Genomic DNA, 24,754 nt, shown 5'->3' with positions numbered 1-24,754 from the left:
CTCCGAAATTGGCTCCTCTGTGAACCCTCCTACACTGGCCCTCTGTGAACCCTCCTACACTGACCCTCTGTGAACCCTCCTACACTGACCCTCAGTGAACCCTCCTACATTGGCCCTCTGTGAACGTGCCTACACTGACCCTCTGTGAACCCTCCTACACTGGTCGTCTGTGAACCCTCCTACACTGACCCTCTGTGAACCCTCCTACACTGACCTTCTGTGAACCCTCCTACACTGACCCTCTGTGAACCCTCCTACACTGGTCGTCTGTGAACCCTCCTACACTGACCCTCTGTGAACCCTCCTACACTGGCCCTCTGTGAACCCTCCCACACTGGCCCTCTGTGAACACTCCGAAATTGGCTCCTCTGTGAACCTTCCTACACTGACCCTCTGTGAACCCTCCTACACTGACCCTCTGTGAACCCTCCTACACTGGCCCTCTGTGAACCCTCCTACACTGACCCTTTGTGAATCCTCTTCCACTGGCCCTCTGTGAACCCTCCTACACTGACCCTCTGTGAACCCTCCTACACTGACCCTCTGTGAACCCTCCTACACTGACCCTCTGTGAACCCTCCAACACTGGCCCTCTGTGAACCCTCCTACACTAACCCTCTGTGAACCCTCCTACACTGACCCTCTGTGAACCCACCTACATTGGCCCTCTGTGAACGTGCCTACACTGACCCTCTGTGAACCCTCCTACACTGGTCCTCTGTGAAGCCTCCTACACTGACCCTCTGTGAACCCTCCTACACTGACCCTCTGTGAACCCTCCTACACTGACCCTCTGTGAACCCTCCAACACTGGCCCTCTGTGAACCCTCCTACACTAACCCTCTGTGAACCCTCCTACACTGACCCTCTGTGAACCCACCTACATTGGCCCTCTGTGAACGTGCCTACACTGACCCTCTGTGAACCCTCCTACACTGGTCCTCTGTGAAGCCTCCTACACTGACCCTCTGTGAACCCTCCTACACTGACCCTCTGTGAACCCTCCTACACTGACCCTCTGTGAACACTCCGAAATTGGCTCCTCTGTGAACCCTCCTACACTGACCCTCTGTGAACCCTCCTACACTGGCCATGTGAACCCTCCTACACTGGCCATGTGAACCCTCCTACACTGGCCTCTGTGAACCCTTCTACACTGACCCTTTGTGAACCCTCCTACACAGATCGTCTGTGAACCCTCCTACACTGGCCCTCTGTGAACCCTCCTACACTGACCCTCTGTGAACCCTCCTACACTGGCCCTCTGTGGATCCTTCTACACTGACACTCTATGAACCCTCCTACACTGGCCCTCTGTGTATCCTCCTACACTGGCCCTCTGTGAACCCTCCTACACTGGCTCCTCTGTGAACCCTCCTACACTGACCCTCTGTGAACCCTCCTACACTGGCCATGTGAACCCTCCTACACTGACCCTCTGTGAACCCTTCTACACTGACCCTTTGTGAACCCTCCTACACAGATCGTCTGTGAACCCTCCTACACTGGCCCTCTGTGAACCCTCCTACACTGACCCTCTATGAACCCTCCTACACTGGCCCTCTGTGAACCCTCCTACACTGACTCTCTGTGAACCCTCCTACATTGGCCCTCTGTGAACGTGCCTACACTGACCCTCTGTGAACCCTCCTACACTGGTCGTCTGTGAACCCTCCTATACTGGCTCCTCTGTGAACCCTCCTACACTGACCCTCTGTGAACCCTCCTACACTGACCCTCTGTGAACCCACCTACACTGGCCCTCTGTGAACACTCCGAAATTGGCTCCTCTGTGAACCCTCCTACACTGGCCCTCTGTGAACCCTCCTACACTGACCCTCTGTGAACCCTCCTACACTGACCCTCAGTGAACCCTCCTACATTGGCCCTCTGTGAACGTGCCTACACTGACCCTCTGTGAACCCTCCTACACTGGTCGTCTGTGAACCCTCCTACACTGACCCTCTGTGAACCCTCCTACACTGACCCTCTGTGAACCCTCCTACACTGACCCTCTGTGAACCCTCCTACACTGGTCGTCTGTGAACCCTCCTACACTGACCCTCTGTGAACCCTCCTACACTGGCCCTCTGTGAACCCTCCCACACTGGCCCTCTGTGAACACTCCGAAATTGGCTCCTCTGTGAACCTTCCTACACTGACCCTCTGTGAACCCTCCTACACTGACCCTCTGTGAACCCTCCTACACTGGCCCTCTGTGAACCCTCCTACACTGACCCTTTGTGAATCCTCTTCCACTGGCCCTCTGTGAACCCTCCTACACTGACCCTCTGTGAACCCTCCTACACTGACCCTCTGTGAACCCTCCTACACTGACCCTCTGTGAACCCTCCAACACTGGCCCTCTGTGAACCCTCCTACACTAACCCTCTGTGAACCCTCCTACACTGACCCTCTGTGAACCCACCTACATTGGCCCTCTGTGAACGTGCCTACACTGACCCTCTGTGAACCCTCCTACACTGGTCCTCTGTGAAGCCTCCTACACTGACCCTCTGTGAACCCTCCTACACTGACCCTCTGTGAACCCTCCTACACTGACCCTCTGTGAACCCTCCAACACTGGCCCTCTGTGAACCCTCCTACACTAACCCTCTGTGAACCCTCCTACACTGACCCTCTGTGAACCCACCTACATTGGCCCTCTGTGAACGTGCCTACACTGACCCTCTGTGAACCCTCCTACACTGGTCCTCTGTGAAGCCTCCTACACTGACCCTCTGTGAACCCTCCTACACTGACCCTCTGTGAACCCTCCTACACTGACCCTCTGTGAACACTCCGAAATTGGCTCCTCTGTGAACCCTCCTACACTGACCCTCTGTGAACCCTCCTACACTGACCCTCTGTGAACCCTCCTACACTGGCCATGTGAACCCTCCTACACTGGCCATGTGAACCCTCCTACACTGGCCTCTGTGAACCCTTCTACACTGACCCTTTGTGAACCCTCCTACACAGATCGTCTGTGAACCCTCCTACACTGGCCCTCTGTGAACCCTCCTACACTGACCCTCTGTGAACCCTCCTACACTGGCCCTCTGTGGATCCTTCTACACTGACACTCTATGAACCCTCCTACACTGGCCCTCTGTGTATCCTCCTACACTGGCCCTCTGTGAACCCTCCTACACTGGCTCCTCTGTGAACCCTCCTACACTGACCCTCTGTGAACCCTCCTACACTGGCCATGTGAACCCTCCTACACTGACCCTCTGTGAACCCTTCTACACTGACCCTTTGTGAACCCTCCTACACAGATCGTCTGTGAACCCTCCTACACTGGCCCTCTGTGAACCCTCCTACACTGACCCTCTATGAACCCTCCTACACTGGCCCTCTGTGAACCCTCCTACACTGACTCTCTGTGAACCCTCCTACATTGGCCCTCTGTGAACGTGCCTACACTGACCCTCTGTGAACCCTCCTACACTGGTCGTCTGTGAACCCTCCTATACTGGCTCCTCTGTGAACCCTCCTACACTGACCCTCTGTGAACCCTCCTACACTGACCCTCTGTGAACCCACCTACACTGGCCCTCTGTGAACACTCCGAAATTGGCTCCTCTGTGAACCCTCCTACACTGGCCCTCTGTGAACCCTCCTACACTGACCCTCTGTGAACCCTCCTACACTGACCCTCAGTGAACCCTCCTACATTGGCCCTCTGTGAACGTGCCTACACTGACCCTCTGTGAACCCTCCTACACTGGTCGTCTGTGAACCCTCCTACACTGACCCTCTGTGAACCCTCCTACACTGACCCTCTGTGAACCCTCCTACACTGACCCTCTGTGAACCCTCCTACACTGGTCGTCTGTGAACCCTCCTACACTGACCCTCTGTGAACCCTCCTACACTGGCCCTCTGTGAACCCTCCCACACTGGCCCTCTGTGAACACTCCGAAATTGGCTCCTCTGTGAACCTTCCTACACTGACCCTCTGTGAACCCTCCTACACTGACCCTCTGTGAACCCTCCTACACTGGCCCTCTGTGAACCCTCCTACACTGACCCTTTGTGAATCCTCTTCCACTGGCCCTCTGTGAACCCTCCTACACTGACCCTCTGTGAACCCTTCTACACTGGCCCTCTGTGAACCCTCCTACACTGACCCTCTGTGAACCCTTCTACACTGGCCCTCTGTGAACCCTCCTACACTGGCCCTCTGTGAATCCTCCTACACTGGCCCTCTGTGAACCCTCCTACACTGGCTCCTCTGTGAACCCTCCTACACTGGTCCTCTGTGGACCCTCCTAAGCCTCTCCTCTGTGAACCGTCCAGCCTAGCACTTGTATTTTAAAATTGGCGAAGCAGGATTGGGACTTGGAAACATTCCAGGTGCCAGGTCCCCCAATCTATTGGATTGAAAGTCCAGCCTATGGATTTTAAAAAAGGCGTCTATTTCTCTTCACTTCAACACTGACAGGTAAAAAGACCGTTTCTCCGGTCTCTATTTTGGGACAATTAATTATGAAAGTGTTGGATGAGTTGTCATCATCACCAGCAAAAAAAACCTTAAAACTCACTTCCTGTAACACTCTCACATTCTGCACTTGGTATTTGGCTAAAGGTGGCAACAGTAGTTTGCCCTCCTGTATGCAGGAGGGGGCACAGCGCTGTATGAGCTCCATTCAGCGGCAGCACTCAGAGTTGGCAGAATTTGTCCAAAGTATCTACCGAGTGTGGGATCTGAACTCATCGTGCTCTGCTCTTCCACCAACGGAGCCAAAAATAGCATGTCAGAGACTGTTTATTTTATTCTTGGATCCCGCTCTCCCACTTGTGCAGAAAAAAAAGTAATCAATGACTCAAAGGCTGGCTCTGGGCAACAGGCAACATTTGTTTGTTCTAAATAAACCTCACTTGGAAACTGGACAATATTGAGGAAAACTGGACACCACAAAGTTACGGCATATGCCAATTGCTCTCTCTCTTGCTAACCTTTGGATAAAATTTATCTGCAGCAGTCAAATCGGTTTAAAATAAACAAGATCAAAGGTTTGCATGCCTCAAACTGACTGGAAGCAGATTTCTTCTTCAATATTCTAATGAAGAAAGAGAAAATAACCACCAAAATGTATTTTTAAAATCTTGCTTCAAGTCAAATTTCTCTCAGCCACACGATTTTAATTTATATTGATGAAGTGATTAGCCAGCTCTCAATAATGCTCAGTGGTCGTTTCCAATCTCAGTCACAGAAACACAAGGTGCAGGATTTTCTGTAAAATCCCGCCTGATCCTCCTGCTACGATTCCTGCGGCCAGCAGGAAAACTCCACCCAACATGATGTTATTGGTGCTTCTCAGCACCTTTGCCAGGCTACATAACGGGATAAGATAGATTCGGGCACTTCCGCAGGGAGGTGGCATGGATCACAGATCAGGCTGCTCAACTATAGTAGCGATACTGTACCCTGAGGGCAGGATTTTCTGTAAGAAGTTTAACAACACCAGGTTAAAGTCCAACAGGTTTATTTGGTAGCAAAAGCCACACAAGCTTTCGAGGCTCTAAAAGCTTGTGTGGCTTTTGCTACCAAATAAACCTGTTGGACTTTAACCTGGTGTTGTTAAACTTCTTACTGTGTTTACCCCAGTCCAACGCCGGCATCTCCACATCAGGATTTTCTGGCCACACTTGCCCCATTCCCGTGGCAGGCGGGATGGAAAAATTCCGTCCTTAGTCTTTTCGAGCCTGGCTCCTCATCGGGAGCATGGGGTGGGGAGGTGGGGAATCAGTAAATATTTGATCGTAACTCAATTGCTCACAAATATTAACTCACAATCTCAGTTGCTTGACCAGTTTGTTGCCACCATTGTGTTCCCCCATTGTTTCCACTTATTATTTTATGGACAGAATGAATAGCTGGAGTATTTTTTCTCAGGGTAGAAATGTCAATGATTTGGGGACATAGATTTAAGGTAAAAGGGGGAAAGTTTAAAGGAGATGTGAGAGGCAGGTTTTTTACACAGAGGGTGGTAAGTGCCTGGAATGCCCTGCCAGAGGAGATGGTAGAAGCAGATACCAAAAGCAACGTTTAAGAGGCATCTTGACAAATACATGAAAAGGCAGGGAATAGAGGGATATGGACCACGTAGAAGCAATAGGTCTTTAGTTTAGAAAGGCGTCTTGTGTCAGCGCAGGTTTGGTGGGCCGAAGGGCCTGTTCCTGTTCTCCACTGTTCTTTGTTCCTTGTTCATTGAGGGAAATGTTATCCTCCAAGAATGGGTATTGAGAAATATATTTGATTTTCAGAACAGGAGCCCAACCTGGTTCCAACGTGCCCGCTCCTGGGTTTTGCAGAGGATATCGGCAAAAAAACCAAATCGCAGAAGGTGGGGATTTATTACTTATATAGGGGCTGGAAATTATTGGTGCAATGAAACAAGAAGGCAAGGTATTTTTATATTCTTTTAAAAATTTGCCTCCAAAGTTTACTTGAGCAGCACAGCTTTCCTGCTGATTGTAAAACTAGGTTAAAGTCCAACAGGTTTATTTGGTATGAGCCTTCAGAGCGCTGCTCCTTCATCAAGTGAGTCACCTGATGAAAGAGCAGCGCTCCGAAAACTCGTGATACCAAATAAACCTGTTGGACTTTAACCTGGTGTTGTGAGACTTCTTACTGTGCCCACCCCAGACTAACACCGGTATCTTCACATCACTGTAAAACTAGGCAGGGAAACAGAGGTGGATTTGAAGTTCAGGTGGGCATTTAAACTTGTTATTATATTAACTCAGTGAAAACCCACTTATTGTAACTGCTGACTCACTTGCCGGCAAATGTTTGTCAGTGAGTTCCTATGTGGCAGCATCTTTTTTCAACCTTTGAAGATTTCAAATTGAGACAATTAGGGTGGGAGGGAGCTTGGATGTGTTTGACAGCACATCAGGAGAGAAAGACCATTGCCATCCATGGCAGTGCTGACGTGTTGTGTGGGTTCAGCACATGCACAGGAGTGAAGCTTGCAAGCAAAGGAAAACTGAAGGGATTCACATTCATCTTTGAATAAGGAAAAGATGTAGATGGGACATCTATCACAAGACCAGCCTTTTACATTACTGCCCAGGATGCCTTACTATCACAAGATGAACCTAGTATCAAACAAAACAAATTCAATTTTATAATCCCTTCCCACCGACACCAACGCACCAATGATCTTGTTTAAGGCAGCAGAGAAATTGGCACAGATGGGACCTCACCTGGAGTATTGTGTGCAGTTTTGGTCTCCTTAACTAAGAAAATATGTACTTGCCACTGAGGGAGGGCAGCAAAGCTTCGCCTGACTGATTCCTGGGATGGCAGGATTGTCCTATATGGAGAGATTGAGTCAACTGGGCCTGCATTCACTGGAACTTAGAAGAATGAGAGGGGATCCCATTGATACATATAAAATTCTGATAGGGTCTGGACAGACTGGATGCAGGGATGATGTTTCCCTTGACTGGGGGATCTGGAACAAAAGGGTCACGGTCTCAGGATACAGGATAGGCCATTTAGGGCTAAGATGAGGAGAAACATCTTCACTCAGAGGGTGGTGAACCTGTGAAATCCTCTACTACAGAAGGCTATGGAGAGGGGTTACTGAACATAGTTAAGAAAGGAATAGAGTTCAAGATACTATAGAGTATCAACCATGATCACACTGAATGGCGGAGCAGGCTCGATGGACCAAATAGCCTATTCACTCTCCTATTTTATATATGTAATAGACTCAATTAAGAGTAATGCTTGTTGCTTCATGGAGACAGACTTAGTCTCCACAGTAGGTAACTGGACAAATCCCTGAGCCACCAATGCATTAGTGATTGTTTGAACTCCTCCAGCCTCTCTGCTACAATGGAGAGTGTGCATTGCACATTGTCAGGACTTCACTAGGTTGCTGAGGCACATCCAGCATTCTCTGTCTCAGCGATAAGTCCAGGACTTAGCATCTGTGTCCAGCTGAGCATAGTTTGGAGAGCTTTGCAGTTTTTAATGCAAACTTTCCACATCTGACCCTGCCACCAGTGCCTGCTTGTGTGCAATCAATTTATGAATCACGAGTGAATTACTCTTGAACTGGATCCATCAAGGTGCAAGCCCCTGTTCTTGTGCATGGTGTAAGTCCTGTGTCAGTAAATCCTCAGAAGGAATGAGTCCTCTAAGGAATTATCTCATGGATGTTCTGCCACACTCACTGTACACGTGAAGGCCCTGGAAGGGATATGATTTTGTCATGGCGAAGTCATAATCTTCCCAATCACTGTATTCAGTCATCTCACAGTTCAGTCATTGTCGAAGTGAAGTCAGCATATGTGAGCCAAAGATATTTGTAATTCTCATACCAGCTACCTGTGAGTTCCCTGTCTCTTCATCTCTGATCTCTGCCAATCATCTTCATTGTCTCCTCTGTGTAGACTATTTGTGGTGGCCCAACCCTGGTCCTAGTCCTCTCCCTTGCATTTTACATTCTCTTCTCCTACAAGTGGCCAAGTGAGACAAGTGAGTGAAGGTGAGGCATTCACTTGATGAATGCCATGCACTTGCTAAGATTAAGGATGAGATACATGCATAGCATAACAGAAGGATTGGGATGAATGTCAAAAGAGGGTGAATAAATTGGGAGGTGATTGAGTGTACGGAAAGTTAAGTCTGGATGCTGCTGGAAGTTGAGTGTATTTGAGAAATGATGTAACATTTAGTGAGACACCATGAAAGGAATGGATGGGGGGGGGGGGGGGGGGGGGGGGGGGGAGGTGATCAGTGTTTATAGCATAGGACTGATTAGACAGAAGTTCAGAGGACCAGAGGGATCTTGGGGTGCATGTCCATACATCCCAGAAGGTAGAAGGCCAAGTAGATAAGATGATTAAAAAGCCATATGGGGTACTTGCCTTTGTTAACCAGGGTGGCACTGCTACCTCACAGTGCCAGGGACCTAGGTTCGATTCCTGGCTTGGGTCACTGTCTGTGCCGAATCTGCATGTTCTCACTGTGTCTATGTGGTGCTCCGGTTTCCTCCCAAAGTCCAAAAGATGTGCTGGTTAGGCACATTGGCCATGTTAAATTTTCCCTCAGTGTACCTGAAAAGGGGCCAGAGTGTGGTGACTGGAGAATTTTCATAGTAACTTCTTTGCACCGTTAATGTAAGTCTACTTGAGACACTAATAAATAAAAACTAAAGCATAGCATATAAGAGTAGGAGGGTTATGATGGAGCTGTATAAAATGCTCATTGGGCCACAGCTGGAGTACTGTGTGCAGCTCTGGTTACCACACTGGAGGAAGGATGTGATTGCAGGAGATAGGGTTCAGAAGAGAATCACCAGGATGTTGCCTGGGCTGGAGTGTTTCAGCTATGAAGAGAGGCTGGTTAGGCTGGGGTTGTTTTCCTTAGAGCAGAGAAGACTGAGGTGGGTGGGGGGAAACCTGATTGAGGGACACAAAATTATGAAAGACATAGATAGGGTCGATAGGAAGGAACTTCTCCCCTTGGTCAATCGTTTTAAGGTAAGGGACAGGAGGTTTAGAGGGGATTTGAAGAAATAATTTTTCGACTGGAGGATGGTGGGAATCTGGAACTCCCTGCCTGAAAGGGTGGTGGGAGCGGGAACCCTCACATCATTTAAGAAACATTTAAATGAGCACTTGAAATGCCCTAGCATACGAGGCTACGGACCAAGTGCTGGAAAATGGGTTTAGAATAGGTAGGTCTTGAAGGCTGGAACAAACACAATGGGCTGAAGGGTTTCTTTTTGCGCTGTAAAACTTTGACACTATGGGCTCGATTTTACCATTGCATTACGCCCACTTTTGGGCACGAAAACTTGGTAAAGCTGGGCGAGTACCGCGATATCCGCCTGCCTCCGTGCCGGTTCCCCCTTTACCAAGGCCCGAAAATGGCCACGAGCAGGAAATGCATGCATTTAAATTGACTTAATGGGCTGCACGCCCAACTTTACCGACACTTCCCCCTTTACCACCGCGCTCGCCCATCCAGAATCAGTGTGAAACAGGCATGCTGTACAAAAGTCCGATTCGGGCACTCCCGCTAGTGAGGAGGTAGTGCCGAGCGTCCGACGGCTCTCTGCTGGAGATTGGTGTTGGGAGGAGGGGTGGGGGAAGGTGGGTCCGACAGCTCTTTGCCTGAGATCAGTGGGGGGAGGAAGGGGTGTCCGCTGTCACTCTGCCTGAGATCAGTGGAGGGGAAGGGGGAGGGGTCCATTGCCACTCTGCCTGAGATCAGTGAGGGGCAAGGGGGGTCCGCTGCCACTCTGCTTAATATCAGTGGGTGTGAAAGGGGGTTCGCTGCCTCTCTGCCTGAGATCAGTGGGGAGGGAAGGGGGGTTTGCTGCCACTCTGCTTGAGATCGGTGGGGAGGTAGGAGGGGGGCGTCCTGCAATCGGTCTGGGTGGCGGGAGTGGGTTGGGGGATAAGGGGGTCAGTAATGTTGTGGGGGAGGCAATGTCTTTGGGGACCAGGGGGAGGCATTATCCGGCCCGGGAGGGATGTGACAGGGGAGCCGCATTCTATAATCTTTTTTTGCGCATGTGCAGTAGGAGGTGCTGATCAGAGCTTCAGGATTTCGGGCACGTTAAGCCCCGCCCACAGACTTGTGCAGCGCGATTCAGACTCACTGATATTTTTGCAGGCAGAGTGCGTATGGGAGCGCCTGAGAACGGGTCTAAAAGTCGAATCTGAAACATTCCCAGTTTCAAGTCCACCCAGTCTTAGAATCAAAATGGTAAAATAGGGCCCTATGACTCCATGATCATCCATCCTCCAAACGCCATTTGTGGATTATCCCTTGAAATACAACTGACGTTGCAGTGTAGGGATACACACCACACCTGCTGTGCAGCTCGGAAATGTAAAATCCAAAAGCCAAAATGAATTGGTATAATTGCATTGGAATCACAGATTCTGATCCACTCAGTTAGCTTTCAGGCCAATTCTGTGCCCCACCCCCACACATAAAGTCACCCTTAAACTAATTTCAGGTCTGTTGGGTCAAGGTTTGTATTTGCACTGTGTACATAGCCTGACACTGAGTGTTAAAGGACTGGATGGGTTAGAATCATTTACACATCTTTCTGGGTGTAACGAATTGAAGAAAGAGATCCATTGTTCCAGATCCTCACTTATTTGAAACAATCTGATTATTCAATGCCCAGGAAGCCCTGCCTGTTTATTGGTGGTTTTAATAAATGACGCCAATGATGTCAGTTTTGTTTCAATCACACAATTCCCTGACATTTAAATCGCCACAGTGCTGTTCATCATATAAAATGGTATCCAGAGTTTCAAGGAGCTGTTCTGTGATCATTCTCGGCTGCCACCGGGAAAATCAGCATAGTAAAAAGAAGAACTTGCATTTATGTAACTCCTCCTGTGACCCCAGACTGTCCCAAGTCCTTGAGGTACGAGTGAAGTTTAGTCAGGGCTGTATTTCAGAAAACATTGTAAATAGGTCATGGATGTATTAAGCAAATTACGAATGCATTGCTTGCTTGAGCAAGCAATTCCATGTACCCCATGGACAACTGGCAGCAGAATGATAAGGCCATGCAATTCCATCGAGAGGCAAGATTTGCAGAAGTATCAGGAGTTACAGATTGAAAGTTAAGGCTGGATATTCAGCGTGCAGTGCATACGGGCTCAAAGGCAGTTGTGCCTGCACCATTGTTCTACCAGCTGGTGCGCTGGTCTCTTGGCATGGTCCGGCCTCTGGCTTAATTTGTGTGAGGCTGCTTCGGGGCTGATGGCGACCTGCTCACCAGTGGCAGGCAGCCAATTTGGTCAAATAAAGTGGCAATTAAAGGGGACACTTCACACGCCATCTGGATTTCTCCAGACAACATACGTGAAGCCAAAGTCTGTCAGATGAATGGAGGTGGCCTGCTGACAGCAAGCTGGGGGTAGGGGTGGGTGGAGAGGGACAGAATTGCCTTGTTTAATATTCACCCACCATTTTCAGGCACCCTTTCATTGTCTGACCGATACTGGCAGCACCCCTTCTCCCAATGGGGCTACCAGTTTTTGATTTTTCATAGAATCCATGGTGATCACTTGGAAATAGCCAAGTGTGGAGCACATCCACGTCAATCTGTGTGGTGGCGAGGCACTTGATACTGCCAGGGTAGCCTCCCCGTCCACTGAAGGCTTCAATGGCCTCTGAGCCCTCCCGGCATGGCCATCATGCCTGGTCTCTGTTTGTGGCCGCCATGCGTCAATGTGTACCATTTGGGGCGTGCAGAAGGATCAGATAAACTTCACTCAGGAAAACGTAAACCATCTTGCCTCTGAAATAATTCATGAAATGCTAGTTAGTTTGCAGATCTGAGCAGCCACTTCCTTGTCAGATACAGTTCCAGTTGTAACGGAGCCATTTCAGATGTATAATGCCACTTTCATCCCTTGAGACCTGCAATGAACAACAACCGCATTGATTCTCCCACTCAGAAAATATACAAATGTAGCATTAGGTTAGGAAAGTGGTGCCACAAACCTAATTAAGTGGCAGGAAGCAGACTGGTGGCTGTTAAATGAGCACCATTTGTGAGTATAGCAAATCTGAGCACTTTATTTCAATAATGGTGAGAAGGATCAGTTTTGGTAAAACTGATATTAATGTGCAGTAGATGGAAATGGACAGCGTGTTCCTTCTGGGAACACGATAAATCATTTTACTTTTGGGCAATATTTGTGCAGGGGATTGGATTTGGGAACTGTTGCAAACAGCTGTTAATGAAGCACTGCTGCATCAAAGTTTGCTCTATTTCCTCACCTTGCTCTGCATGTGATGCAACTTGCCTTCCCCCCGTTTATCCTGCTATACTCTTAATCTTTTTAACATTGGAAAGTTGTACAGCATGCAGAAGACTTATTCTTTTGGACATTATTATTCACAGTAAAGGAACATGCTGACATTTATACTGTCAGTGTGGCAACATACAATAAGGGGAGGGGTCGGGGGCGGGGGTCTGACATCAATCCGGGGGTTGTGGGGATCAGGTCAGGGTGTCCATCATGGTCAGCGGGCCAGGTCATGGAAGGGATGGGGAATTCCATGGGGGTTGGGGTTGGGAGGTGTGTGCTTAGTTAACGGAGAGGTGGGGAAATCCCCTGGAGGTTTGAGGGTATCCCTTGCAGGGCTCGGTCTGGGTGTGCAACCCTGAGGTTACAAGTGTTTTTATTTCTTCAAACTTTTTCAGAGTAACTATGTCAATTGTACATCTTCCAGTTCTGAAGCCACACTGGGATCCGGGATCAATGTTCAGCCAAGATCTGCAGTCTGACAAGGGAAAGATGGGCTAATACTTTACTGTTCAAAATCAGAAGTGTTCCAGGCTGAGTGGAAAGGGGGAAACTGGTTCTATTGGCAGAACAACCAGAGAACATTGGTTTAAGATGAATAGGAAAAGAAGCAATGGCGATGTGAGGAAAATCTATTTTATGGAGTCTATGAACATACAAATTAGGAGCAGGAGTAGGCCCAGTTGATCAAGGTCATGTTGTAGTCTTACATACATTTTTTCACTGTCCATTCCACCACCAATTTTGATGTCATCTGCAAACGTACTAACAATGCTTCCTGTATTCTCATCCAAGTCGTTTATATAAATGACAAACGACAATGGACCTAGCACCAATCCCTGTGACACATCACTGGTCACAGGCCTCCAGTCTGAAAAACAATCCTCCACCACCAACCTCTGTCTCCTACTGGCAAGCCAATTTTGTATCCAATTGGCTAATTCTCCCTGGATCCCATGTGATCCCACCTTACTGACCAGTTTACCATGCGATACTGTTGCGGGTTCTCTGGAGGCTAGGTATTGCCAAACCTTCAGCCAATACAAAGACTCACTAAAGCCAGTGTCCCGGTTTAAAGACTTATCTTTATTAACCAACGATCGAAGGGAGAATGAGTGTTGGGAAGTCCAATGCCTCACTACAAGAGGAGGCTTTTAGCATTCCAATGCCACTCTGAGGTTGCATTGCATGGATCGATCAATTATACATTTTTCATATCAAATTTTCCCGCCTTCTGTTAGTTATGATCAAATCATCTTCAATATAAATCAATCGTTAATAATGTCTGTCACATACTTTAGCCAATTGCATTCTACCCTCTGACATCATGGGATTTCATTGGTCCATAAAATCCAGATGCTTTCTCTCCCTATTGCTGATGCTTCTTCTTCTGTTAACTAGTAACCCCTGATGTTTAGCTACATAGGTCAAAGTTAAGGTTCCCATCAACCCCTGCTAGGTCACTGGCCAAACAAGACAGATATACATTCTCACGTCTGAGAAGGGACCTGTTTTATCTGGAGAATGAGAAAAACTCTATTCATAAGTAACCCTGAGAACCTTATTGCTAGCAACTTTCACTGACTTGAGATTGTACATTCTGAGGTTTCATTGTTTCCAAAGAATCCCTTCTGTCTGCTAAAGCTTCATCCCACCACCCCTCGCAGCAGCCTGCTCTTGGCTAAAGTGCACAATTAGTTTTATAAAATACAGTTAATACATTTCAAAATACCAAAATACATATTTAAATCAGAAATACTTATTCAAATCTCATTCTCATGTGCCTTTATGCAGGCAATTCCCCTGTTAAACTGTTAGTCTGATCTGAGGCCATTTCACTTAGTGTCAATGGTTTGATTACTGCCTTAAATCCCTAATTATTTAAAATTTCTCTAACCTACTAGGATTTTCTGTCCAACTGGTACCTTGTCAAAGGCCTTGCTAATGTTGCTAATGTTCATGTAGACAACGTCTACCGCATTGTTCTCATCTATTTTCTTGGTCACCCTTTCAAAAAAAAACTCTATCATATTTGTAAGACATAATTTCCCATGCATGATACTGTGCTGACTATTCCTAATCAATCCTTGCCTTTCCAAACGCATGTAAATTCTATCTCTCAGAATTCCCTCCAACGACTTACCCACCACTGACGTTAGGCTCTGTAGTTCAATGGCTTTTCCCTGTTGCCTTTCTTAAATAACGGCACAATATTTGCCTCCCCCAATCTTCCGGCACCTCACCTGTGGTTGTCAGCGATACAAATATCTCCTCTAGGGGCCCCGCAATTTCTTCCCTAGCTTCCCACAATGTCCTGGGATACATTTGATCAGTCATGTGCCTGGAGTTACCAGCGATTTTGGGTGGGGGCATTGAACAATGGGACAAGTCCTCCTCTGCCTTGAGGAGACAGCCAAAGAAATATATCCTGCACACTGTCCACTGCACTAACACCAGAACATGGAAATCAACCTTATTGTCTGCAACTTAACAATGTCACATTCAAGGTTCATTTAATAGTAACCGGGGCTGCTGGAAAAACTCAGCAGGTCTGACAGCATCTCTAAGGAGAGAAAACAGAGTTAAAGATTTGAGTCCTTAACTCTGCTTCTTCTCCTTATGGATACTGCCATTCCTGCTGAGTGTTTCCAAAATCCTCTGTTCTTGTGCCTGATTCCAACATCCGCAGTATTTTGCTTATTTTAATATATTAGTAAATGGAAGAGATAATAATTGAAAAATAGCAAATCTGTAATATGCACTGAGCACCTTTATGGAAAGAAAGTTTATTTATTCAATGGATGATCATACAATCAGAATCCAAAATATATTACTTTAAACAACCTATATATTTAAAAATGTGATGTGTGGTTAAATGCAATATAAGTAAGCGTCTTAAACATGCAACGGTTTTGCTGCAGAAACAGCTACACAAAGAACAGTGAGATTCTACCATTTATCAGTGTGGAGCAGAGATAAAACAAAATACCCTTTGATCATTAAAGCAAATTAAGCAGAAAGGCTTACATATATCCTGGCAGTAGCTACTCAGCCAAATGAAACAATGGCAGGCAGCAGCCAAGATGACTCAATTCACCCAGACAAATTAAGAGTTAAAATTTACAATGATATCATTGCCGCTATGGTATCCACACCAGCCATTCCCCTCAACACAGCTTCAGGCAAGATGACACCAACAACAACTTGACATTTATATAAATGGAATGCAATTGGTGAGGCAACATCTGATACTGCTCCCTATCTAACCCCTGTCCCTATTTGTTCCTCCTCTTCAGCATAACTCCCATGCGATTCAGATGGCCGTGTTTTATCATTTTTTCTAATGCTGGTGTTCTTTCTCTACTGAAGGCATTTGTTCCCTGATGACTGTGGTTCCCTGGATGTAGTTTCTCTTCTGTATCCCTACCAAAGGGTCATTGTTCATATGTAAGGTTGACAATATGTCAGCAAGTCAAACATTAAGAACATGCAATTTTAAATATTTTATACCATGTGTTTACCAGAGTCACTCTAATTGAAACAATGGCAATATTTTTGAAAACATACAAAGGGTTGTAACACTGCCCAGTGCCTTCTGTGGCTGATTCTCCCATTCCCAGTCCAGGAGCTCTGAGATCATTTGTAACCTCCTATTGACTCTGGTCAGCTCGAACACACACTCGTGATTAAATCTGGGACTCTTTTATTTGTCTGGGTAAGTTTATTAAGTCATCAGGATAGCTCAAGCTCTGTCTTGCAATGTCACTTTTCACATGAAGTATGGTCAACAGACAAAATCAAAGCTTGATATACCTGACATCTTGTGAAGTTTTCATGAATCAGTCATTCCTGCTCTTTTGGGATTGTAAAGTGCATTCTTCCTCTGCTATCTATCTAGCTCATGTGTCAATATGTTTTGTGCCACATCAAGAGAACAGATAATCCTAGAACATTCCTACATAGCTCACAGACACTAAAACATCCATAAGTATATCAACTGGAATCTGATGCTTAAGAAAATTTGTTGACTGTGAGCAATGTTTGTTGAAAAAAATACTTTAGTCTTTGATGAAATATTTACAGCTTATTCTAAGACCCAGTTCATGGTGTGACCAAACCTCTTTAGTGAAAATGTAAGGAACTGCTAAGGTACAGAGGGGTCTCCAGATGGATGAGTGCAACATTACAGTGGGAACAATGGGAATGTGTTATGTATGTTGGGGCATGCACCTTAAAGAGAATGGCTCAGGTGACCCGGGACTCAAGCTCCCTCCACACACCGATGGAGCTTGCTTAGGCAGTCTTGTGCTGACTGTGCTAGAGGATTGACATATTAATAAATAGTTCCAGTAGTTTACTTCCACTAATGTTATGGTCTTGTATTAGTCTTATATCAGACCTCATACATGATAGAACAGACATGCAAATAAATAAGGTGAGGATTGAATAAGTCAAACGGTTCTGCTATTTCTGATCTTGCATTACACAGCGCAATAAAGAGATTAATTTGCTCAAATGATTAGACAGAATGTATATACAAATTGCATTTTAAGATGCAGTAACTGTTAGTGAGAATTTAGGCATTTCACCACTTTTTTGTATTCATTCATGGAATGTGACCATTGCTAGCAGGAGCTGAATTTATTGCCCATCCCTAATAGCCCTTGAGAAGCTGGTGGTGAGCTGCCTCCCTGAACACAGTGCTGTTAGGGAAGGCGTTCGAGGACTTTGACTCAGAGATGCTAATGGAGCAGTGTTAAATTTCTGAGTCAGGCTGGTGTGTTGATTGGAGGAAACCTTTTGGGTGCGGATGCTTCTGCTGCATGCTGGCCTTCTTCTTGCAGGCAGTACAGAGTATAGTTTTGGAAGGTGCTGTCGAAAAACCTTGGTGAGTTGCTAATGTGCATCTTGTAGTTGGTACACATTGTTTTGTCTCAATAATGTCCTCAATTGACTGTGAAGGTGGGCAGAACATCCTTTCCACCCATGACGTAATCAGGGAACCTGACACCCTCCCATCTGATTAAATGTTCCCCTTCTGCCTCCAAACTTCCCTCAGGAAGGACATTAAATTCTGACCCCATGAATAAATAAAAATGCCTTGTGAACAACATCTTATCCACTGCTTATACAATCCTGCAACCCCACTACCTAGAAGGACAAAGGGAGCAAGTGGATGGGAACAGTATCACCTCAACACCCCTCTTCAAGTTACACATTATCCTGACTCAAAGATATATTATGACTATTCCTTCATCGTCAGTGAAGAAACAAAATTGTGGAGCTCCCTATCAGGGAGCTTTGTTGAAGTACTTTCACCACATATTTCAAGAAGAAGGTCTATCAATACCTTCAAGAGGATAGCTAGAGCTGGGCAGTAAATGCTGGCCTAGCCTGCATCCCACAAATGTATCACGGAGGAGAATTCAGTCTCACGTGCGAATCCCTTCTGGAATGTAGGAAAGTTTCCAGTTGGGAAAAAATCACCATGAATGCACCCTAGACTCAATTCCTCTAACTGGGTCAGTTAGTTTAGAGTGTGTTGCTGAATGATTTGATTTGATTTGATTTATTATTGTCACATGTATTAACATACAGTGAAAAGTATTGTTTCTTGAATGATGCCAATGGTGCATGTTTAAAAGTAAAGTTTATTTATTAGTCACAAGTAAGATTTACATTAACATTGCAATGAAGTTGCTGTGAAATTCTCCTAGTCACCACACTCCGACGCTGTTCAGGTCAATGCACCATACTGGTTGTGGTATTTCATGGAGGCCCTGCTTCCTTGACATGTCCTGGCATTGCAGAGTGTCATCCCTCAAGCTACGAGTTGCCAAAATTGTTTCTCTTCAATGATGCCTACGGCTAAGATGAGATAGAAACATAGAAACTAGAAGCAGGAGTAGGCCATTTGGCCCTTCAAGCCTGATCATGACTGATCATCAAATTCAATATCCTAATCCTCCACCCACCCATATCCCTTGATCCCTTTAGCCTCAAAGAGCTATATCTAATTTCTTCTTGAAATCAGACAACATTTTGGCTTCAACTACTTTCTGTGGTAGTGAATTCCACACATTCACCACCCTCTGGGTGAAGAAACTTCTCCTCACCTCGGTTCTGAAAGGTTTACCCCTTATCCTCAAACTATGACCCCTAGTTCTGGACTCCCCATCCACCTGGAACCCTATCTAATCCTGTTAGAATTTTATAAGTTTCTATGAGATCCCCTCTCACTCTTCTAAACTCTAGTGGATATAATCTTAACCGAGATAGTCTCTCCTCGTATGACAGACCTGCCATCCCAGGATTCAGCCTGGTAAACCTTCGCTGTACTCCCTCTATAGCAGGGGCATCCTTCCTCAAATAAGGACACTAAACCTGCACACAATAATCCAGGTGTGGCCTCAGCAACACCCAATACAATTGCAGCAAAACATTCCTATCCCTATACTCAAATCTTCTCGTTATGAAGGCCAACATACCATTTGCCTTCTTTACTGCCTGCTGTACCTGCGTGCTTACTTTCAGCAACTAATGCACCAATATCTCACTGAGTATCCACCTCTCTCAGTTTGCATTCAAGTGATAAACTGTCGTCCTATTATTGCTACCAAAGTGGATAACCTCACATTTATCCACATCATACTGCATTTGTCATGCAGATGCCCACACACTCAGCCTGAACAAATCATGCTGAAGCATCTCTGCATCCTCCTCACAGCTCACCCTAGAGGATGATGATTCCTCTGTCATTTTGCACTGGCTTAGTACTTTAACAGTTTAAGAGGTTGCACATTTTCATTCTATTTCTTTTTATTTTGTTCCTTTTTGAGATCCAATACAAGAGAGCTATTATTGTTCAACTCTCTGTGTGATATATTTACTAACTTCAATGTTGAGTACACTTAAATAATGCTGTTTTATTCCTCTCTATGCAGCCACCAGACTCACAATCTCATTTTTAAAATGTGCTTTGTGGAGTTAAAACACAGTCCTGGAGCTGGCAAAATATTTTGAATTCAGTCCAATGCATGCACTCAGTTTTCACTTATTTTACTATTAAGTGCTGCCTGAAATCTTCAGTCCAACTTACCAGACACAGTATGATCATGAAAAGTTTATAAAATCAAAGGATGAAGATCACAAGATAAAATCATCCAAGCCATTTTTGTTTATTTATCTAGGAGAAAAAACTTTGGCTGCATCTGAGCAAAGGCTTTTGACTCAATTACTTTACCCAGAAGCTTATTTCAAGCTCCGATCATGCTTGGAGTGAAAAGGTTCTTTATAATGTCAGTACAAAATTTGACCCTTGATTCATACTTGTCCATGTGCCTGCTCTGTCTTTTTGTTCCTGGTAGTTCAAATTAGTCATTCTTTTAGAATCAAAATGCTGGAGTTTAATCGAGGGCATTTTTAACAGCCCTCGATGTGACTGGTGGACATTGTTGCTCAGGGCGACACAGTGGCACAATGGTTAATACTGCTACCTCACAGCTCCAGGGACCTGGGTTCAATTTCAGCCTTGGGTAACTGTAGAGTTTGCACATTCTCCCTTTGTTTCCTCCAGAGGCTCCGGTTTCCTCCCACAGTCCAAAGATGTGCAGGTTAGGTGGATTGGTCATGGTAAATTGCCCCTTAGTGTCCCAAGAAGTGTAGGTGGATTGGCCATGGTAAATGTGTGGGGCTACACAGGACAGAGGACAGGGGAGTAGACCTGGGTAAGGTACTCTGTCAGAGAGTCAGTGCAGACTGGATGGGCCGAATGGCCTCTTCCACAATGGAAGGAATCTATGATTCACCTGACTGTCATACAACAGTAAATGTGGCATTCTGCATCCTCAGAACAATTAATTCCTATATCCTTACAAATTATACAACAATAATATAACAGTGCCCTTGCTTTAAAAATGTTATTTATCTTGAAATAGTGCTTTGAATTTACTATTGTGATATTACTTAGTTTTTAACTATTTATCCTATAAGGTTCCTTCTCAGTTGCCTTCTTTAAGGTGAGAGAATGTCAGTTTTTCTGCCTTTTGCTATTAACTCAGTCTTCTGGAGCTGAATGGCATGGCTCTATATATCTTCATCGAGAGAGAAGAGATGCAAATCCTCCAAGTAATGAACAACTAAAGATCTTTAAATCTGTATTTTTTTTTATATTCCTTCCCCACCTTCCCGTTTCCTTTCCTTCCATTTTTGCTTTCTCTTTCTCTCCTGCTTGAAATCATATTCCTTTCATGCTTCTATTTCTTTTATTCTCTCTCTTTCTTATCGATCTCCTTTCTTTCCACCATTTGGTGCCTTTACGCATAGGAAGGAATAAATAATACAACATGAATTAATTAAGTATCTTTAACTACTCCAAGCTCCTTTGCAGAAGGAAAGAATTAGGGGATTTTAAAAAATTATTTATTCACGGGAGTCACTGGCTGGCTGGCATTTATTGTCCATCCCTAGTCGTCCTTGGAGAGCAGTTGAGAGTCAACCACATTGCTGTTGGCTCTGGAGTCACATGTAGGCCAGACCAAATACAGACAGCAGATTTCCTTGCCTAAAGGACATTAGTGAACCTGGTGGGCTTTTCCAACAATGGTTTCATGGTTATCAGTAGATTTTTAATTCCAGATATTTTTTTATTGAATTCAAATTCCACCGTCTGCTGTGGCAGAATTCAAACCTGGGTCCCTAGAACATTAGCTGAGTTTCTGGATTGATAGTCTTGCGATAATACCTCTAGGCCATTGGCTCTTCCCATGTAGATCTTGAGGAGGATTTCAAGGAAAGGGAGAAAAGTGCCAATGGCAGAGGCATTTGAAGGTAGCATGCTAGAGAGCGAGGCGAGATTGCTGAAGGCACAGTCACTGGTGGTAGACTGGAGTAAGAGGACAAGCCACTGGGGTGAAACGGCAAACAGTCCATAGGCTCAGCACTGGAATGAAATTGAAGAGATTGTGTCCATTTAGCTCAAATGGATTAAGACGTTGGATACATTTTCAAGTGAAGAGTAACATTTTGAACTAAACGTATTAATTCAATGGTGGTTGATGAGGTCAGGAGCAATGGATGAGCAGACCAAATGCAACCAATGGAAATTATGTCGAGTGAAATCTCAGGAGAGTCAGGCAATCAAACAGGAACTCTCGAAATTTCATGCCGCTGTGAATAATTTATTTATCTTTCCATTTCTGAACCATAACCTTAGATATGAGAGAGAAATGTAAAAAGAAATATTAAAAAATAAAGTATTGTGCTTCCATTCTCGCTCGTGTTCTGAGATGTGTTAACTTTGTGCCTGTGAATAATTTGATTGCATATCTGATACAAGTTACTGCTAGGCATTATGTTTGAAAATCTCTGAAGTGCCAATATCCCAGAACAGACATTCTACTCAGAATTATTCTTTATTAATAGGATTTCAAACCCATAAAACTGCACTGCCCATAAATCTGAAGCACAAGCTTTAATACCAATGAAGCATGTGTGAGTCACTAAAACCTTACCCTTTCTTTTCCAATGATCATTTTAGCCGTGAGTTGTAACTAACCTTATCGATCCTGTTGTCACTTTATTTGTTTATCTAAATGCATTCAGTTGGTTAGGAGTTAAAAAAATTAACACAGCGTTCACTGCGCGATTAATTACATCTCCGGGATAAAGAGTACAACCAGATTTCAACACAAGACAAATAAGTAAGTCAATCTGAGGTTACATTACTGGCCAGTGACCGTTTTATCACAATATTTGAATTATGGGTCATGCCAAAATTCACATTATCCTGGTAAACTGGGCGCCTGATATTTATCTTGCCTGCATAAAATGAGCAAAGTACATAAAGTTAGATCTCAGTTGTCAAAATTAATTTCAAGTGATTGCATTTATGGTTGAAACATAGATATTTAATTAGATTTCATTCACTTGTTTTTTTGGATTTACTCTTTCATGGTGTGTGGTCATCATCGGCAATTAATGGTTGCCTAAGGGCCTCTTCCTGCCCTGCTGTAATTTTGCTCAGGCTGGGTTGAGGTGAGGGGCGGGGAGGGAGTCATCTTTGAAGCTTATCATGTCCCACTCCTCAAGCCACTGGCAGCCAAGAGTTGGGGGGGGGATGGTCCTTCTTTATGGGTCCCTGGATCTATCTGTTTCCCTGCCACCATCACCCTTTGGATTTTCTCTCCCCCTAGGCCTGTACATCCTGGCTCCCTACCCCACTCACCTCCTCTACAGGGCCTCCCAGCTTGTTCTTGTCAAATAACACCACACCCCCATCCCCCCAACCCCCAATTTAATACTCCAGTGATGACCTTTTTTGGGGCCTGCTGCTGCTACAGAATATTGAAAGGCCTGGATAGAGTGGACATGGGAAGATGTTTCCATTCGTAGAAGAGACTAGGATCCGAGGGCACAGCCTCAGAGTAAAGGGATGACCTTTTAGAACTGAGATGAAGAGGAATTTCTTCAGCCAGAGGGTGGTGAATCTATGAATTCTTGGTTGGTAAGGGGATCAAAAGTTACGGGGAAAAAGCGGGAGAATTATGTAGGGAAGCTTATCAGCCATGATTGAATGGCGGAGCAGACTCGATGGGCCAAATGGCCGAATTCTGTTCCTATAACTTATGGTCCCATCAATGGCCACCACCCGCAGTGACGCTGCTATAATCAGAGTGATGCCAGCGATTTGATTGACCAGCAATTCTTGGAGACAGGACCTCTTTCCCAGAAGGGGACAGAAGTCTCACCCTGAACTACTTAACAGCCCTTCAAGCGTTGAATGGCTGTGGGGCAGCTTGTTGGAGCTGACACGGGTGTCGTTGACTTCTTCGCTGGGGGCAAAAGATACATAAACTGTTGCCCAAAGAGTTGAGAATGGGAATGTCTTGATGGGGTTTCCACTGTTCTCATTGGTTTAGATGAAGGGGACAAGTTCATGAAGCAGCACCAAGCGTGAGTTGTTTTGTCAACATGTTTCACTACCCAGGAGACACTTTTTCAGACACAGACCTTTGCAGGTCTTTGCTGCTCCTCTGCTTTATGAGAGGCTTTATCGCTGAGCAGTACCAACTGTGGCCGTGACGGTCACCGACGGATCCTTCGAAGTCACTGAGTGCAGATTCTGCCAAATCAGTCACCCCTCTTCTCGAAGTTGTCTGCCATCCAGCCTGAGAACAGGTTTTTGTTTGAACTGTGTCGAGTAAGCAACATGCATTATGTTGGCAAAAACACTTCCTTTGTCACATGCAGTAAAACTGCTGGGGGCAATCTTACCACTGCGCCCCAGCGGGGTGAGCTGGTGTGATTGCGAGAGAGCCAAGAAATCAAGTTTGTGCCCGCTTTCTCGTCTCTCGCGATCTTACCAGCATTGGATATCCGGTGAGATCAGCCTGTCGGCCATTTCCAGCGCAAGGCTGAATAAAATATTTCAATCACATTTAAATATATTTTACATGTGCTGAGCGAGCCCGGGACTCAATCTTCCGGGCTCACTTGCCTATGTGGCCTCATCGGGAGAGGTCCTCTCCGGTGAGAATCACAGCTGGTCCAGATGTGATGGCCTTGCCTGATAGAACCAGAGGACTTTGAGGCCACCTCCAGGAGGTCAGGAGCAAGATGGCGGGGGGGGGGGGGGGGGGGTGCCAGGTGGGCAGTGTCAGCCTGGCACTGGCACCTTGGCACCGCTAACTGGGCACTGGGAAGTGCCAAGGGGCAGGGCCTGAGGGGTGCAGGGCATATTGGGGGGCAGGGTCAGACTGGGGTTAGGTGGGAGGGCCACTGCTGTGCACTCTGCATTAGAGATTGGTGGGGGGGGGGGGGGGGGGGGGGGGGGTGGAGAGAGGGGCTGCCACTCTGCAGTTGCGATGAGTAGGAGGAGGGAGGGGGGTCTTAGTCCGGGCGGGGTGCTTAGGGTCACCAGAGCTGATCTGTCAGAGGG

This window comes from Mustelus asterias, chromosome 9, assembly GCF_964213995.1.
Source record: "Mustelus asterias chromosome 9, sMusAst1.hap1.1, whole genome shotgun sequence".
In the NCBI taxonomy this organism is placed as follows: Eukaryota; Metazoa; Chordata; class Chondrichthyes; order Carcharhiniformes; family Triakidae; genus Mustelus; species Mustelus asterias.
Note: the sequence above shows the minus strand (reverse complement) of the source record.